Source organism: Mycteria americana, chromosome 21, assembly GCF_035582795.1.
Source record: "Mycteria americana isolate JAX WOST 10 ecotype Jacksonville Zoo and Gardens chromosome 21, USCA_MyAme_1.0, whole genome shotgun sequence".
NCBI classification, from domain to species: domain Eukaryota; kingdom Metazoa; phylum Chordata; class Aves; order Ciconiiformes; family Ciconiidae; genus Mycteria; species Mycteria americana.
Genome location: NC_134385.1, coordinates 341,709 through 361,455, shown reverse-complemented (window position 1 = coordinate 361,455; position 19,747 = coordinate 341,709). Strand labels below are relative to the sequence as shown.

At 39.7% G+C, this 19,747-nt stretch overlaps 1 long non-coding RNA gene across 1 annotated transcript in view; it reads right to left on the bottom strand.

The window, feature by feature from the left end:
* The window catches only part of LOC142419506 (uncharacterized), a 69,914-nt gene that overhangs the window by 13,750 nt on the left and 36,417 nt on the right, over positions 1-19,747 (bottom strand). Inside the window, exon 2 of the long non-coding RNA XR_012778571.1 lies at positions 10,842-10,985. This is a non-coding gene — a long non-coding RNA (uncharacterized LOC142419506). The remainder of the gene's footprint in view (positions 1-10,841; positions 10,986-19,747) is intronic.

Sequence of the window (19,747 nt, the reverse complement as noted above, 5' to 3'; positions counted from 1 at the left end):
TGTCTGCCTCTGTCCACATCTTCCAACACAACCAGTCTTTTGGCATTTATGAATCCAGCTACCACCTGACCCTCCTCTTTACAACACTGGTAGAGGAGATGATTAGTTAATGGTAGTGGTAGGTCCCACTGTCTCAAAGAGATAGCCATGCTGTTACTTGAACCCTAAGCCTGTATACTTTTCCTATGCAACAATCAAGTATTAATTCAAGAAACTAGCACGACTACCTGCCTGGGGCAATGAGCAATGATGTTCCTATTACCTTGTTTCATGCAAAAAAGATTAGGAGAAAGGAATTTGAAGAATATGACTCTGCATATTCATCCATTTCTGACTGCTGAATGAATGCTTACCTAACTTTAAAACGTCCCCGATTTTGGCAAAACATACAAGAAGTATGCAAAACATTTGCGAAAGAGGAATCTCAATCAGTCTGAATAGACAGAGAGAACAAACTGGGGCAGAGCCAAAAGCCTTTCTCACACTTGGTACAATACACCTGGTAGCAGCCTACTTGGCAATGCCCCTTGCATGCATACCCTCAGACTGTGATGCAGAGCAGCACCAAAACCACCTTTCCAGCAAGCAATGGCGAGCATCCTGCAGCGAGGACAGGGAGATGCCCTACACTGCTGCAGGCTCATACCTGCATATGTTGAAATTAAGTCTACTGCTTCACACAAAAACCTGGAGAGCACTCCGCTGAGGAATGCTAGGGATATTTAGCGAAAACTTTGTCATCTTGTGTTGGTATAAACAACTTTCTGGTTGTTTTATTTTTGACAGTAAAACCATTAGAAATGATGCTATGACTGGAAATCTAGACAGCATTTAGTGTTCAAGGATTTTGAATTTTAGTATTTCTCCTATTGCCTCTTTTATGGGAGCTATTAACTGTAATTTAAGCCCAAAATGTTAAAAGCAGTATACAGATTTAAGGATTCTTTCATACCAATTAGAAATAATTTCTAGCTGCACTCCAATGAATAGGCTTTTACCTTTTGTTACAGTGGAAAATCACTTATCCACTGTAGCATAGGACATCTGCATAGATTTGTTTCTTATTATCTTTAATGGTATTGGCAAATACAGAGTTAACACATTTCTGCTAAATATATCTGCACTTGTTGGAATACCAGCTTCTAAGAAAATTGTAAGTTTAAGTATTTAGTTAAACCAAAGTTACAATTTAATTAACATACTAGTAGAATATTCAAAGATGATGTCACCTCATCATTCACACTGCACTTGGAGGCATAATGGAAGATCCTCTAACTTGACTCACAAGCAACCTAGAAATATCATGACTGCAATCTCTAACTGCTGGAAAATGCTAACATATGAAAGGCCAATCCGTGCTTTTAAGAGAGTTTTGTTTCTACTGTTTTTAAGCTCTATTTTCACTCCCTTCCTGAATATGTAACTGATTGTGCATACATAGAAAATATAACTCAGCACTCATAAAAAAGGCTTAATTATTTAATTTCAAAATTTTAACTGCCTGTGGAGGAATAATGGAGAACAATGTCAAGTATTCACTATCACACTATTTCATTGGTGGTCTTTGTCAAACACTAAGGTTAACCTACAATGGAGAGTTAAATGTTTTTTTTTTTTTCCCCTGTGATTTCTCTACACTGTCCCCCTGAATTGCCTAGTTAAGTCAGTTTGTGTGGGCTGTGACCTCTTAGCTCTCTGCAGGCCACAAGATCACGACCTTATGAAAATTGTTTCTCTTTTTTCTGCCACTGTGAATCATATTCTTAGGTTAGTGGAGAAGAAATTTTAAAGAGAGTTATCACCATTTTTGGAAAAAACAATTCAACTATCAGATCAGAACAGAAAAGGCAATTTGCCTATCATTAGCTTGTATGTATATATTGTAAAGATCTTTTTTTGCTCTAAATGACAAATGAAGAGAAAGGCTAAATGTTGGCTTGCTTTTACCAGACAATTCTGTACATCATCTCATGTGGCAAGTGGCTACTGATGAAAGACAGCAGTAGGTTTGGATGTCAGCATCTAGAAGACATCTACTAACACAGAAGACTAAATTGTGGAGAAAATCATAGAATCATAGAACAGCTCAAGTTGGAAGAGACCTTGAAAGATCACCCGGTCCAACCTTTTGTGGGAAAGGAAGGCTAGATGAGATTATCTAGCACCCTGTCCAATTGCACCTTGACAACCTCTAGTGATGGGGATGCCACCACATCACTGGGGAGGTTGTTCCAGTGATTAATTGTTCTCACTGTAAAAAATTTCTTTTTTATATCAAGATGAAACTTCTCCCAGTGCAACTTGCACCTGTTGCCCTTGTCCTCTCCATGTGGCTCCTTGCGAAGGGAGAGCTTCTGTCCTCTTTGTAGCTGCCGTTTAAGTACTGGAATACTGTGACGAGGTCCTCCTAAGCCTTCTCTTCTATAGGTTGAAAAGGCCTAACTCTTTCAATCTTTCCTCACAGGGCACGTTCTCCAGCCCTTTGATCATCTTTGTGAACTCCCTGTGGACCCTCTCCAGTCTGTCCACGTCTTTTTTGAACTGTGGGCACCAGAACTGGACACAGTATTCCAGGAGCAGCCTGACAAGTGCTGAGTAGAGTAGGATGATCACATCTTTATTTCTGCTAGTAATGGCCCTGAGGATGCAGCCCAGGATCTGATTTGCCTTCGTTGCTGCAGCGGTGCACTGCTGACTCATGTACAGCTTGTTGTCCACCAGGACACCCAGGTGCCTTTCAGCAAGGCCGATCCCCAGCCACACACACCTTAGCCTGTTACTGGGCTCTTTGGTTACTTCATCCCAGGTGCAAGACTTTGCACTTGTGTCTGTTAAACTTCATACTGTTCCTGCCAGGCCACTCCTCCAGCCTGTCCGGGTCTCTCCGTAAGATGGCTAGCTCTCCCTTCTAACATGTCCACCTCACCACCCAGTTTAGTATCATCATTTACTACAGTAAAATGAACAACAATCCAGAGCAAGAGTCCAATGGTGTTCTTATATCGCTGCCTCCACACGAAATGGGATGAATGAATTCAGGGCTCAGAGGAGAGATTGAACTAAACATAAACACCGCACCGGGATCCCAGTCGCCCACACTATGGCATTCCCAGGACTTTCCATGGCCCTGGCAATTGTCTTGGCTGCCCATCCCTCCCCACAGCCCAGCTGCCAGGTGCATTCCAGACTCCCACTGGTTCATGTAATATAACAGCTAATGAAACATCTACAAGCACGGCTGTGCTGTGGGATGAATTTCACCCATCAGTGACATGATGCAGATTCTCTTCTGTATAGCTGTGTCACATGCTTCAATTTTCCTGCTGCCTTTGTTGTTAACAGACAATTTGGAAAATTGTTGTTGGGGAACCATCTGCCGTCTCCCACCATCATAGCTTTGAAGAGTACTATGTAGCCTTTATCATGTGAGGCTTCATCAGATGATGTCCTAGCTGATGCCGGGAGAGCCTTATCTGCTTGTCCCAGCTTAATAAACTCCCAAACTAGGTTCTAAAGGTTACAAAATGTAAGAAATGCAGGCAGATTCACAACCTCCATAAATGACAGTTAGCTTGTGTCCTCTGTTCCCTGTCCTATCACAGTACTGTCCTGGAAGGGCAACCAAAAGGTAAAAAACTGTATTTCAAAAAAACCCATAGGCAATTGTGATGCCTCACAACTATGGAGAGATTAGGAGAAACATTTAGACCAAAGTTCTGTAATGATCAAAACCATGTATTTTTGGATCCTAGTGTCTTTCCTCCTCCTTCTCTCTTCTTTGTAAATACCAGTAGCAATCTGATAAAAACCAATCACAAAAGCTACTCATAATTTGTGCAGTTCTCAAGTTGTCTGGCATTTTAAGCAAAAAAATAATGTTTTACGTCCAACAACTCTCTAGCAAAAAACACCTGAGACTCCATTAATGTTAATGCAGCTATAGTAAGAGGATTCGCCCCCAAACCTTTGACTATATTCTGAAGGGAAAACTGGCATTATTGAGCACTGTTTTTATCTTTATTAATTTTTTTTTTAGTAGCTCTACCCTCCTTTTTTTTTCAGCTCCACTTCAGTGACCGTATATAATCACAGAAATTTATTTTACATTCAGCCTTTATATTGTTCCCTGGCCCCTTTGGGCTGCTTCTAGTACCTCCCTACTCGCTGTTCCAGAATATATTATAAAAGCAATTTTGGCCAACTGCTCCCACAAGAGCGGGCCCTTGTCAATGCATTGCGTTGATCTAGCTGAATGAAGGAAGGGGACTCTATTTGTGTTTCCCTCATGCCTGATGCACAATGCCCCCTCAAAGAAATTGCTTTCAAGTGCTTTATTTTGACTATGGTAACACAACTTCTATTTTCGTTGCGGCTTTTTTGCCTTACAACGTTATAAAGATTTCCTTTGGAAGATTAAAAAACGAAGTCTGAAAGAATCAAATTGATTACAAATGGCTCTCAAATGATCTGGTAAGGGCCCTTCGAACTCAAATCTTATTTGCTGTGGCATCATCAGTTAATATGCAGAGCGCAGTTTCAGCTCATCCTCTCGGACACACTACACATGTACACAGTTTGCACAGTTGCACCAAGAATGAGAATGTATGCACCTACAAATAACACAATGCTTGTGCAAAACTTCAAGTCAATTAAGCTCATCCATGCTACTTAAATGCATAAAGAAGATACCAACTGAACTTAGTTTGCTCTCTATTGCACACAGGTTAACAGGCTAGTGACCACTTCAGTACTAGTACAGCTATTTTGTAAATGCTTTAATACTGCAGCATCCCCCACTTAAGTGCATGTACTGTGATTTTACAGTAGAAATCAAGAAATCAGCTTAAAACAAGCATCTGGTATGACTGGAAAAAAGGCTGAAATATGCAGAAATGCACTGATGTCAAGTCAAGAGACTTAAGAACTGTGACACCAGTTCATTAAATGTTAAGCTCAGTGGTAGTCGTTTGGGTTTTTTTTCTTTTTGTTTCACAGGCCATCATCATTCTATGGCAGAAATTGTTTCCTTTTAGCCACCACCATTGTGGGTAGTAGGTTAGTCTCAACCTCGTTGACAAAATATTTCATAATTTATAAGGTTTTTTTGGTGGTTTTTTTCCACACTTTTATGGGGCTTTAATGCCACTACTTCCACCTGCAAGAAGCCAGGTACCTTCCTCATACTCCTCAGAGTGCTGTAAAAACAAACTGTACAGAAGGCAGGATCCTATCAAAAGCTGGATTGTAAAATATAATGCAGACAGGTTGGAAACATGCAGCTTGTGGTTATACCTATAACAATAACTTACAACAGATATTGCAGAATACACAGAAATCAGTGATGATAATTGAGAGATTATCCTTATACGGCAAATTATGTTACATGGACCTTTCTTTGTCCCCCAAACTATTTTGAGCTGAAAATGCACTTAAGAAACACGGGATGTAGGGTTAGAGTGTGTTACAATATGATGACTGGATGTAGAAACCTCACAGTTTTGTTTCTCATTTTGATTTTAAAATATTTTGTGTTTGTTTTCATTCTGGCTTTACTTTCTCCAGTCCTGCATGCCAACTGATGACAAATCTCACCATTTCTGGGCCAAATGGATAATATAGCTGCACAGGAGTCATGAGATTACTTTCAAATGTACACTGCTGTCATACCTCCACGCTGCTTCATCCTTGCTAACAGTAGAGGCGAGCTTGCAGCACAGAACTCAGTGAGAACGTTGCCTCTGGCATATTCAACAGGAGTTGGTAATGTCAAGGAATGACAGGCAAGCCTGGCTCTCTTCTCCAATGTTACAAATAAATGGTGAAACTGCATTATGAGTTTTGCATTACTTTTATAAAACTGTCTTTGAGAGGACCACTGAAATTGAGAAGTGCTATTGTCAAGATTTTACACACGAGGTTCTGAAACGCAGGGGGATTATGGTTTGGTTAATGCACAAAAGAAGTCAACAGGGATTTCCTATTCACAAGGAACAGAACTGCAGTATTCAGAATGCTATGCTAGTACTTCAAACATTGTCTCAGACTTCCCGTGTGCCTTCATTTCCTCTCCTTTGGCATTTGGAAGTAAGAGAGAAGAAAGGCTAGCAAATTGGCCTTCAGGTGCCAGCAAAAGAATTCTGGGGCAGGGACATAAATACTTGTTCTGGCACAACTCCTCAGAGCTCCATGTTTCTTTCGATAACAGCAAGGGAATTTTTTTCTTATTGATTGCTTTTTGCAATCAAGCTTACCAAATAGAACTTCCCTCAAATGATTCTTCCAACTAATCTGATAGAAAACTAACCTTGTTATATTTATTGACAGAACATTGAAATAAATATTATAGGTCTAGAGGGAATGTTTCAGTTCATTGATTATTTTTTTTTTGAGGAAATAACAAACGCACTGTATCCCCCTTGGCATATTATGCTGGGAATAATCTGAAAAAATGCTTACCTTGTTCAAAATGCATCTCAAAAACAACTTCTTCCAGTCCCCAAAGAGCAGGTACCCTTTTGAATAAATCTGATCTTGAGCAAACAAGCAATTTGCAATTTTAATTGCAGAATTCTCCTTCTGTGCTTGTTCAGGAAATTAAAGAAACCAGTTCATGCTTTTATCTGCAGCAGTGAGAAGACATGAAGTTTGGGGGAATGCAATTTGTTTCTTAGGGAATGGGTAGGGCTTAGAATCAGCTATTGGTAGCTTAACACATTTCACTGAGTCTTTCAGTATCCTTCACTACTTGCTCCTAGTAGACTGCTTCTTCCAAGGCTTGTAGTCAAAACACTAGCCTAGCCAGCATCCTTACTGCTCATAACTCTGCTCTGGAACCTTACAGCAGGATCATTCATTTGGCAGAGAGTGGGATAAACTAAAAGAGTTTTGAGGCCAAAGAGGAGAAGGGTACAATGGAAAAGTGCTGAGGGCCCTTGAATGTAGGGGAAGAAACTGTTTGAAAAATTATGCATAGGTCTGAAGAAAAATATATGCAGCTGAGCAGAATTTTGCTCAGTTTTGCTAAATATGGTACTTGGTATGAAAAAGCTTTTCACAAATAAGGCAGCACTCAGATGCTTAAATGAGACTGTCTCTCTTCAACAGCATGAATTGAAGAGCCACCACACACAAATAGCCAAATGGCCTCTTTTGCAAGATTTACAGGCAACACAGCAGTATTCAGTCAAATAACCTCCTAGGGCAGGTTCTCTGACTTCCTGAAGACAATAATTTGAAATAATATGAGATGATAAATGCAAATGTATTACAGTGCAATGCCACAAAGCTCCCCAAAACACTGTCACTTTCATTATCCAAACAGCCTGACGTTACCTATTTCACTATGAGGACCTAAAAAGACATTAATTTTTTTAGAGTTTTTAAAACCTGAAACTAGACCTCAGAACAGAAACAAACAGAAAAAAACCCAACCCAAACAACCAAAGGATTCTACAGTTAAAGTCTATACCACATGTGAAAGCACACTGCAAAAATTCTACACGCTGCATCTCAGTTTTACCTTGAGGGTCCCTCACCAAGTCAAAAGCATTGCTAAAATTGTGAGGAAGCTTTCTGTGATTAGAAGACCAATGCCTAGGTTGACCAGAGATAGAATATCATTATACTCCTCCCACAGGACCAAGCATGAACCTCATCTGTATAAGGCTTCCAGCTAAGGAGCATTGCTACTTAAAGTAACTTATTCCTTGCCAGGGGTTATATCCAGTGTCTTTTCTGTGGACATTATGTATAGAGACTTTGTACGCTACTGAAAAAAGAGACGTGAAGCCTTCTGGATAGTATCTGTTCATGAAGATCTACAGGATTCTTTTCAGCTCTGTTCACTGTTAGAGCTTTACTTACTTATTGAGCATGCAGACTCAGAATTCTTGCCATAAAGAATTATTTTGTACAAGTTTTGCAGCAATAATGATTTCTTCCCAGCATACTGTATTTTGACTAACCTTGGAGAGTTTATGAATTCACACTGTCTATGACTGTGTTATGTGGAGATTAAGCCACTGCTTTTGATGCAATTTTTCCTACCGTCATTGTACAACTATTCAAAGAATAAACACTTCTTGGGAAAGGAAAACAAAAAGTACCTCTTATTGGCAAAGCTGGTCGTCATTTGGTGTTCGTGGTTCCTGGTTACCCACTAACTGTCCCTCATTAGAGACGCATACGGTTTTCCCAAATATTGGCGAAGGCTCTTTTAATGGTCCCAGTGAAAATGTTTTGGAAACAAACATAAGCATAGTTTCTTTCTGCTGGCTGTCTTGTTCCTGTTTGCTCAGCATGTGTGACTGTCCACACACATGGACAGGGGAATGCCCTGTATTTCTCAAACTTTCCCATTTAAGACAGCACAGTCTCTTTGCACTGTATACTTCAGGATGTGGAGGGTTAGTATAGGAAGAAATGGAGAACAGTATGGTCACTGTTTCTAAAAGCCTTTTCTGATCCTTAAGTAAAGGATCACAGTCCTTCGCATGAGCAGCATGCAAACTTGCTTTGTATATTGACTTGAGCATATACTATCAGTGCATAACATTATAAAGTGTACTTTGTAAAAACAGAAATCCTTCAGGATCTGTGCATGACCTTTTAACATCTATACTTACTGGAAAATACAGAATAGAATAGTTCCAGCTGGAAAGGACCTACAACGATCATCTAGTCCAACTGGTACCTGGTCTGATAACAAACTTAAAGTAAAATTAAACTAAAAAAAATCACCATATACTTTGGGCCTTGCACACTGCCACCTCGTGGTAATTCAGACCCACATTCTAGAACTACACGAGCCCCAAACACTAAACATCCTCTTAAAGCTTGAATATGAAAAGGCAACAGTATTTCCTGGCAGCATCTCCTAGAAACACCGATGAGCCAAAACAAGCATGTAAGTTATACAAACCCTACTGTTGCTTTCTACTTTAAAGGAACTGCTCTTGTTGCATCATGTAGCAGCTGCCTCAAAAGACCAACTCACTAATTTCAGGCTTTTCCATACACAGACAGCATCTGTTACATTGAGGGTCTATAAATTCCTACAGCACCATTCATGAAAGTCATTAAGAGGGCTGTATACTGAAAGGTAGATCATAATTTAAAATGCCGTTTTAGATAAAGTTAAATTGAAGCAAGGCAGTCAAATGACTTTTCCGAACTTCCAAGTGGGTAGAAATGGAAATAGGAACCACTGGAGCTGACTATGGTAACATTTACACTAGACCAAACCTGCATTAACTACAGTGAATTTGAAATCTTCACACTGGAATAAAGACAAGACACTTGCTTGTAAGACTTGTAAGGAAAAAAAGAGCAGGAATACCTTTAGGAAATTGAAAACCAAGCATTGCTACATCTCCCTGCACATGCTGAAGTCCTTCTGAGGTAGTGCTAATACCCTTTTGCTTGCTGGCATGCTCATCAGTGAAAGCACTGTCACTACAGTGGAGGGTTGGTAGTCTGGAGCCTAACCTGCGCTGCAGTAGCAGCTTTGGAGCAATACTGTACATAGATGCAGTATAGGGGTATCTTCAGCATTTTTGTTGCCCCTGTAAACTGGGGATAGAGGAAATAAGCATGTTCTACCTGCACAATGCTGTGCTTTGTATCACACCAAGTCAGATAAATCAGGATGTAGATTTCACTCTGCTTAGCTCCTCAGACCATACTCTACACCACTGTATCACATACTGATTAATGCAGACCCTTTGTACATACATAAATAACAGCTGTTGATGATGACATCTTAGTGATATCTTGGAGAGGAGCACTTAAGATCTGTGAAAAAATGAAATACAGAGACTCAAACTAATGAAGTAGACTGGAGAACTGTTCAAAAGGGGTCTGTCCTAATACCAGTGCCAGTAGCCATAACACCAAAATTAGGAAATATGTAGGAGTGAATATACCAAGCTAAACCAAAGCTGCATACAACTCATGATTACATGTCTAACAGAGACTCATAGCACACACACAAGAAAGACTGCAATAACCACAGAAACATTGCTTCCCCTAGATAATTCCCGACCTCCAGCAACCTGGTGCAATTCCTTTCCTTCAGGAACTGGTCCATTCATTTTTGAAAACACATGGACTTTGAATTGAGGTAAAAGAGAACAGAGGGATAGGTCGCCATTTGGTGTGAATTGGCATAATTCCATGGACTCCATTGGAGATACCCAGGTCTCCAGCAGGTAGTGAACTGGATCAGTGTGTTCAACAAAGAGAATTTGTACTTTGTGTGTTTAAGAAAGACCAACATCTGGGCAACAATATCAATTTAGGTATGCATTTACCCAAGTTTTTCCATTGTGTCTTGCTCCTCTGTATCTCAAAGGTAATTCACAAGAGTTGTTCAAATATAAAAAAGACAGCTATTGCCACTTTTTTATATTGTGAAAATGTAGCATTGAGGACAAGTCAAATTTTTTTGCAACACTTTTTCTAATAGTAGCTTTGGGGTTATGTGAATTTCTACTTGCACATGGACTTAATCACACTGCTGTGCACATTTTGCTTTCTAGAACCTCGGGTAATTGGCAGCACAAGGCAACCCTTTACAATGTAATACCTTATGCTGGGCCACCATACTGTGAGACCAGAGAGTTGATAACTCACCTACCAGGAGTTGACAGACTACACTGAAAATTGGAGGGAGGAAAAAAAAAAAAAAAGGAAAGAGGGGGAGGGAGACAGAGAAATACATTTTTAAAGATAACCTGGAGGCAAATATAATATTTATACTTATTTATCCTCACAGCACAATCAGAAGCCCCAAAACATGTCTAATGAGGTGGAATTGCAAAATGGCCATGAGCCCTACTTACTTGGCTTCTCAGTGGTCTCTTAGCAGTCACATGGATCTATATTTTTCAACTATGTGACTGCTGCAGGCAAAAGTCCGGTAAGTAAGAGTGAGAGTCACAGCAAGTCCTTAACTCCCAGTGGTATTCATCCACAAAAATGCCAACCTAGGAAAAATGAGACGACAGACAAAAAAAGTTGCAGGGGCAATTAAGCACTGCAGACAACTGTACTTAATGCTTGGTTCACATTTGCAGGGCATGCTCTGCTCAAATGAACTTTCATTCACAGCTTTCCTCAACTCTTTGAATGGCCTCAACTCTTCAAGCCTTCATAAAGAATCAGAAATATGAAAGAAATCAGAACATGTCAGAGAGTTCTTCAATGTCATCACAGAGGAATGAGCCCCAGCCTGGTCAATATTGTGTCTTCCACCTGTCATTTAGCAGATCCCAGCTTTATTTCAAGCCCTTTTAGAAAGTATCATCTGATACTTCATAAGAACTCTGGATTTCTCTACTGATGTAATCCAATCTGTACATTAAACCAGCTGCTGAGTTAGAACTGTTAGAGGTTCTAAGGTGACCAGGTTAACCATCATGGTTTCCAAAAGATTGTCCTAGATTCCTAATGTGCTGAAAACATTTCCTTTTGTCTGAATGTCCTGATTCATAGAATCATAGAATAGTTTGGATTGGAAGGGACCTTTAAAGGTCATCTAGTCCAACCCCCCTGCAGTGAGCAGGGACATCTTCAACTAGATCAGGTTGCTCAGAGCCCCATCCAACCTGACCTGGAATGTTTCCAGGGATGGGACATCTACCAGCTCTCCAGGCAACCTGTTCCAGTGTCTCACCACCCTCATTGTAAAAAATTTCTTCCTTATATCTAGTCCAAATCTATCCTCTTTAGTTTAAAACCATTGCCCCTTGTCCTATCACAACAGACCCTGCTAAAAAGTTTGTCCCCATCTTTCTTATAGGCCCCCTTTAGGTACTGAAAGGCTGCTAGAAGGTCTCCCCGGAGCCTTCTCTTCTCCAGGCTGAACGACCCCAACTCTCTCAGCCTGTCTTCATAGGAGAGGTGTTCCATCCCTCTGATCATTTTTGTTCTTTCTTAAATGTCCATTTCTTAGATGTCAGATTTGCAGCACTTTAGAAGCAAAAAAATTCTCACAAAAAAAAAAAAACCAACAACCCCCCCGCCAAACCCAAAAAACCAAACTACCTATAAGGCATCTTTGGCATTAAAGAAGTATGAGGATCCGAGCTGAGCCAGCTAAACCCCACTTACTTACTTGGACACCAAAACATTTTGCTGTGGTTATGAGGAGCTGTGGCTTCCAGTGAGAGCAGAGAAAATTGCAGTTGCTTCAGAGCATTTGGAGGTAGTGACGGACATGTCCAACTACCTCAACATTGGCACTGGAACTGGGGAAGTTTGGCTCAAAGGTTAGTTCTGTAGATTAAATAAGGTCTGTAGTGTTACTTCTTCCCTCTCCAAACATCTAAGAAATTCTAAAGATTCTCACCTATTGTTAAATGAATTTTCAGGCATGTTTTAGCTTGGCAATTCAGATACTCCATGCATAGGTACCACCCAGCTGATCAGGTGATGGGTACATATGTGCATTCCCAAAATGAACTTTCTAATGAGGAAGCAGAGTCAGAAAAAAGGGGGAGCAACTTTCAGGATACTGTAATATGGCCACAGTAATAAATCACTGATAGTCCCTCAAAAAACCACACTTTGCAGGCTGACATTAGAACCATAAGGGAAAAATTTAAACCCACAGCTAGAAAAGTTACTGACAGTTTTAGTTGTTACTGTTTGAGTATCTTCAGAAGTGACTATCAAGTCTGATCCTGCCGTGACATCTGAGAGGTCCCAAGAGGCAACAGTTCTGACAAACTGTCAGAGCCATGAACACCCTCGATTCCAGCTGAACAGCACCACAGGTGCTGAGCACCAGCGCACGCAAAAGTAGCACTTCTCAGTCTCTGCACTAAAGGGCTTATGTGACTTGTTTTCCTCATTGCATTGCAATCTTTGTTGCAGGTTCAGATATATAAAAAATAGAAATTAATACCTACTAAAGGCTGTAGAAGACAGTGTGAAGCTACTTTTTAAACTATTATATGAATGACTCATTCACATTTACTTGGAATAGACAGCCTGAGATGATAGAAATAGATCCCCAAGAGGTATCATGTCACAATGCTGTGCACTGAAAAGATGCATTCTAATCTCCATTCATACTTGGCGTCACAATTAGATTTTGTAATCAGTGAGCTTGGTATCTTTTAAACTTCCTCTGATATTGCAGATTTCTCTCTGTTTCTCATCCAATTTATCAGCCTTTTTTAAAAGACAGTAAGAATAAACTTTATCCTTTCTCTTTGGAAAGCAACAAAAATGTTCTCCTCCTCTTTGAACATTATTTTTTAGATATTTATGTAACTAAACAATAAAGATAACAGAGAACTTACATTATTCTGATATAGAGCTGATTTGGTGTTGGCTTGAATTCCTATGAGGTACAAAGATGACCTGCCATGTAATATAACAGCCTGAAACTGGGTGCTTTTTTATAATGTTTATAATTAAAGAAATACTTAACTGTTTCATGGGATATGACAAATCAGCCTTTTACATTTATTTGTGATCTCCTGTAGAAAACAGAGTACTACAAGTCTGGAGCCAATAATTTAGCTTAATCTGCTTGATTCATTCACTGTGTCTTTCACTTCTAAGACATAATTTCAAATCTAGCCCAGACCAAACTGACAGAAAATCTTTGTGATCTGAGTCGCTGGAAAGGTCACAGTTAAAGAATTTCCTAAGCTCTGGTCTGATTTGAACCACAGCAGCCCATAATGTAGAATAAGTAACAGAGTCACAACACCTACAGCCATGAAATCTCCTAGTATCCTTGATCTTCCTATGCAAGATAACATTACTGACTGGGATCCTAAAAATCTTCTAATGAAGAAAAAATGTGCAGCACCCCTACAGACACACGCCTGCTGGCTCTCAGATGCCTTTTCCGCTGGCCCCGTGCCAGCTGGACGGTTGGGTGGGGTGAGATGTTGCTCGTCTGCTGTCTCTGATGCACTGGGAGGCCCTCGTGTACTTAACTTGTGACATTACCACCTGTGTCTGGGGAGCTGACCTTTTCAAGCCAGAATGGCTGGCAGCTGTGACACAGGTTACATCGCTTCAGTGCAAAGTCTGTGACAGTCACTTGACCCTCCTTAGCAGTAAGCGAGTGCATTGTCTGCGGACAGAAAGGGGAAAATGAAGCCTCTCTGCTTTGTGGATTCCTCACCCTATATACACTGAGCCACTTATCTTCGCCTGTGTGCTCCATGTACAGTCATATTTATGTACCTGCGGGGGCTGTAAGGAGCTTATTTATTATTTGTTTTCATTTAATGATCTCTGTCATTCTCCCCTAGGAATACCCAAAGGCACTATGCAAATCATATTAAGCCACTGGCAATCATGAGAATACCTTGAGCGGTAATATCTGGTACATTAGCTCTTCGAATGTAGGCAACTTGGTGACTGAACTAAGTCCTCCCCTGCACTTCCCCCCCCAGCCACCTTCATTTGCTGATAGTCTCATTGCCCTCCCTGACTTACAGTCTTTTCTAGGAACTAGTTAGGGCTTGCTCCAGGCCGCCTTTTCCCCTAACCGTAGCATTGAGGCCAGTGGTTTCCAGATGGTGGTCTGTGAACCCCCTCATCTCTACAGAAAGCAGGCTGTTTTGCACGCTGAGAGTTTACAATGTCACACCAGGAGGAGAGAAGCAAATCAAACACTTTTCTAGCAACTATTTTTAATTTAGGCAATGACTTTGACTGGATGATATGGGAATTGTACGATCAAATATCTGAGGAAGATGGTGAAAGAAGAGGTCAACAAATCATAATTAACCCCTATGATAAAAGAGCATCCATAATATGGAGAGAAGTTGTGAGAATTGACAAGAATTCCTTCTCTCTAACCACAGCATAGCAGAAACTTAGGGACAGTGGATTGACCCTAAGACTTAGAAATGTGTGTTTCTTCGCAATGACTTCTTCTATAACCTTTGCCAATTCACTTAGCCTTTCTAAATCACATTTTCATGTCTGTGATACAGGGATAAAAATCATGAGTCACCACTGTAAAAATCAGGGAGGTCTGAATTGCAAACAAAAACATGATCATAGTAAGAATCACTACTTTTGTTAAAGGAAAAATTTGATGTTTCTCATAACCCCTTGTCACAAGCTTTATCGTGCCCAGAGTGTGAGCGCCTTGCTAAAAGTCAGGTCTAACAAGTCAAATAGCACTTTCGGATGCATTATTTTGAAAATATATACTACATTTCAACTTATCCTTCATTATCCTTATCCCTGTCTCCTTTTAGCTCTCTGCATTGCTGCCTTGCTATTCTAGTCCACATGATCTGCACTTTGATTAATTAATTTATTCTGATTATTTAACTCCTTTTTCATTTTTCCATATTCTTCTTCCTTGATTTTTCTTCCCTTATCTCCCTGTCAGTCTTCTCTTTGTATCTCTTTCTATTTCTGCTCTCAAGTAATGGTTTTTCTTTTCATCTCTGCTTCTTCCATTTATTATCTTCATATATGGAAAAATATACACTAATACCTCCAGGGAAAATAATCCACAATGCAGACACTCAGTGAGAGAGAGAGGAGATCCAAAGAAGCTGCAGTGCTGAAAGATCTAGCAGAGACAGCAAACTGAAGATTAGATATGGTTTTGCAAGAAGATACGGCTATAGAAAAGGCTAATGAAATCTTGTCAACATATGCAGAGGCATCACCTTGGGTTACAGACCAGGGAGATTTAAATCTGGCCTTGTAGGGATTTCTTGTTAACTCACATGGAATACTGCATTAGGTTGTATGTAATATGTTGCCTTAGCAATATACCCATCTGTCCAGGTATTTATACAGACTGTATCACCAATATTCACTACAGAACCCACAACAACCTAAAGGGAATTCAAAGAGGATCAACAGACAAACAACAAGAAGCTGAAAGGACAACTGCAAAAAACGATGGGAAACATTGAATAGCACTCTCAGCTTGGTCAGGAAGGGGTTAAAGAGCTCGCCAAAAAAGTGGCAAGTATATATCACATATCTGATTATCAAGGAGGGAGAAATGCATTTTCACACTATGCACAAAGAGATAAAATGAAAACAGGATAACCTAGGTTAAATTTAATGAAAAACTTGAGGCTGTGGAAGAGTCTCTGAGGTGAGAGGCTTGTAAGAGCCATCACTGGGGACTTTAATGGCAAGATACAGATTTTTTTTTTTTTTTTAATTGTCCCCAACCATGTGTTGAGATGCTACACTTCAAGAAATGTTTCTATTAGAAACAGTAACTTTTAGTTTAACTTGCACCCAGATATTAGAATCTCTCTCTCAAATATTTAAGTCAACAAGCGCCTCATTCCAGTGACCTTCTTCCAGATTCACTCTCACAGAAATCAACACAGGATAAGAACATGGAAGTTATCTTCCATTCAGCAGCAGTAGTGTTGTTTGAGACGCATGTTCAACCTTGGAGCATAATGAGCTTTATCTGCTACTTGACCATGCTGTAAGTCAGTGTTAATAAAAATATACTATAAATAATTAACAGTAATTTAAATATTCATATGTTGTTGGGGGCAAGGCCTTTTATCAGGCAGTTGAAGCTACATTAGTGAACCATGATATATTTCACCAAGGTTAACTTTATCCTAAAAATGCTACCCTAGTGCATAGAGTAATAAGATATCAGAATGGCCATCAGACAGTTTGCTAATATATAACTACAATATTCTTACTTGATAAACTACAATTTCAGAAATGGTTGATTCATATGAGCAAGCTTTAAAAAATATTAGAAGCATTCATTTCATTTGACTAATGCTGATATTATGCACTTATATAATTTTTTTTTTTTTTTTAAAAAGCATTCTTTCTTTTTTTATCCAGGAAAGCAATTTTTCTTCCACAGCATTGGAAATGTCACCTCAAATTGTCATTTGAAGGTAGAATTGCTCCAGAGCCAAATGATACTGTATATAACTGCAAACATCGTCTCCCCCAGGTGACCTTAGGAGCTATGGTTTCCTTTTCTGTAAGTGTTCAGATATGTAGCTTTGCCTCTGGAGCTGAACAGAAAGCCAGTATTGAGTGTATGCTCTCCTACCCATATGCACACATAACTTGATATTAACATGATCCATACCCACACAGTGATAAAACAAAACAAAAAAGTCTTAGTCTAAATATAGAAGTGATGCTGGAAAAAGCGCTACGAATCTCCCTCTGCATGTAGTCTTACTAAGAAACTCCTCTCCCTGGGTGAGGATGCAATACTGCCAATAAATTGGATTCAGTGGTGCTATTAAACCCCTACTATGAAAATGCAATACGAAAATGTTCCTAAGTGCTTTAAAAAAACCACAATGAGGTAATAGTTAAATTTTTTTTAAAAAATCTGAAATACAGAAAGTAAAATTTTATAAATGTGGAAAGTCAATGTTCCAATAGCATTGTTAGTTCATTTGCATTTCTCACCTCTAAATATTGACTACTCAAACTTTTCTCGTTACATGAATGGTCTGCTGCCCTTCAGTTCATGTTAAATTGATTTACTAAAGTATACAAGACAGACTTAGTAGTGAGAGAAAGGAGGCATGGTTAGCCAGGCCACCCTGTGATACCATATTGCTTTTGCAAAAAAACCCCAAATAAACAGAAAACCAAACTCAGTTACTGAAATCATTTCACTGAAAAAAATAATTTCTTCATAATACAGTTGCAGAGGATGAGCAGTAATAAGTGCAATCAGGTTTCCAACAAGGAAATTAATCACAAATGCCATCTCTAATTGATTTGGCATGAGTAGTCCAGTGCGGTTCAGCAACACTGCTCCAGCCCTTGGTATTTGATGGCCATGTATTCATGGCCTAGTCCTGCACATGAGGACTTAGGACCAAACTAAAAAGTTTGCAGTTCTCACTTCATTTCGGGAGGAACTTCACTCAACTCTTTACAGTACATCCTATTTGCTTTAATAAGAAGTAAAATACCTGCTGTTAATGCAGGTATGGTTGCCCAGTGTCCAAGAAGAGGTAAAATGTGACTTGACATAGTTTATCTGTTGGACATTTTCAAAACAAAGGACTTCTGCTAAGCTTTTCAAAACAGCTCGTATCAGGAAGCTTTAGGTTTGCTTCTCCCTCACATTTTTTTCCATGGTGAGACCCCAAGTGCTGTGACCTCCTGCACAGAACACAAAGCATTGCTCTTGCGGTTCATTTGCAAGTGTGCAATGTTGACAAACAGCATTCAAGGCATCCTTTAAGAACTGGGTCTTTTTTTTCCATGATCTTGCAAGTAAACCAACAGAAGAGCTCATACAGAGCAAGCAGAAGGAAGAGCTCACTGTAGGACAGCTGTCTCCACTCGTGTACCTGGGTTCATCCCAACAATTTGTCACCACTTTGTAAAAACACTGACTAGGGACATCAGCTCCTACTCAGGAATGGAGACAAATCTTTTCCCCCTTTCATTCTTGTTCATACATTTCCGTCAATATTATTTGTTCTGAATTAATCCACAGCTAATCAACAACTTAACAAAGGAACAATACACCAAATAGCAGGTTTTGCACTTACTTCCTAATCCCTATTCTGTTTCCCATTACGTGTAGTAAGTGTGTATGCATTCCGTATTTGGAGTGAACGATAAGTCTATGGTTTGCACAAAGGAAAAAGAGATAGAAAATTCAGATTTCATTCCTGAGTTTGCTACACTAGTGGGCAAAGTACTCTCTGTCTCAAACAGCCCACCCGTATAACAGGAGTAATTAAACTCGCAATTGACAAACTTGAATTTGTAAAGTGTTTTGAGATCTCTGAATGACCAACACTAGGAAAAAAAGGTGTACTACTGCATGGTGAAAAATCACAACCATATGGATACAGGAATGTCATTTCTGTATTAAAAACAAAAGCAAGAAAGGAGAATCATGTTACTTCTCTTGAATGGTTACAAGATATTTGTTACCAGAGCTTATGCTGGAAGGTCACAGCTATCCCCTGACAGGCTTGCCTTTCACTGAACTAGTTTTCAAAAAGTAGGTGGGTTCAAGAATCACTTTTTAAAATCCAGTAAGGAGCATTTCCAAGTTCATCTCCTGAACCTGTGACACACCCTTTAAGTCACCTTCCTGGTATTCAAAACCTCTGTTAAGTCTGCCCTGTTGTAATTACCGGGCAGCCACTGCCTTAGGATAAATCTAATAGACTTTTTGGCACTGTCAGATTAAAACTTACCTATCAACTCACTGCGGTGCTTTAGCGCTCCCTAAATCTGTACTTGGGAGAGAATTTATGACCAGGAATTGCATTTTGCAAAATGATTAAACTTACCAAACATCCATAAAAAGTTGCAGTTGTAGATAACATTTTTTTGAAAGTCTGCTTAATTTATGAGAGGTGGAAGGTTTATTGTCATTTAGAGTCCACAGTGATGCAGCAATTTAGCATTTTGCTGAGGCTGTACATAGCTGCTGTCTCATTTATGATTTTTACATGTTTTTAAATTGCCATGTTTGTAACTGGGGGTGTCTGCATACTGGGAAGTGGGGCTGGGGAAACAGACTCTCCTCATTGTTCCCTACCCTACTGTTAAAATGCGAAGCAGGTCATGTTCCTTCTAACAAGATTGTGAACTATGCAGTGAGCTTCAGCACTTACTCTAAAGACAGAGTGTCCCTCTCTCCTCTCCATCCCCCTTGAGTTCTGCAGTACAACAAAATTAAGCACAGATGTAAACTCCTCTGCTGCCAGTGCAGCACTGGAGACCCGGCGCGCTGCAAGGACAATGAACTGCCACATTAACA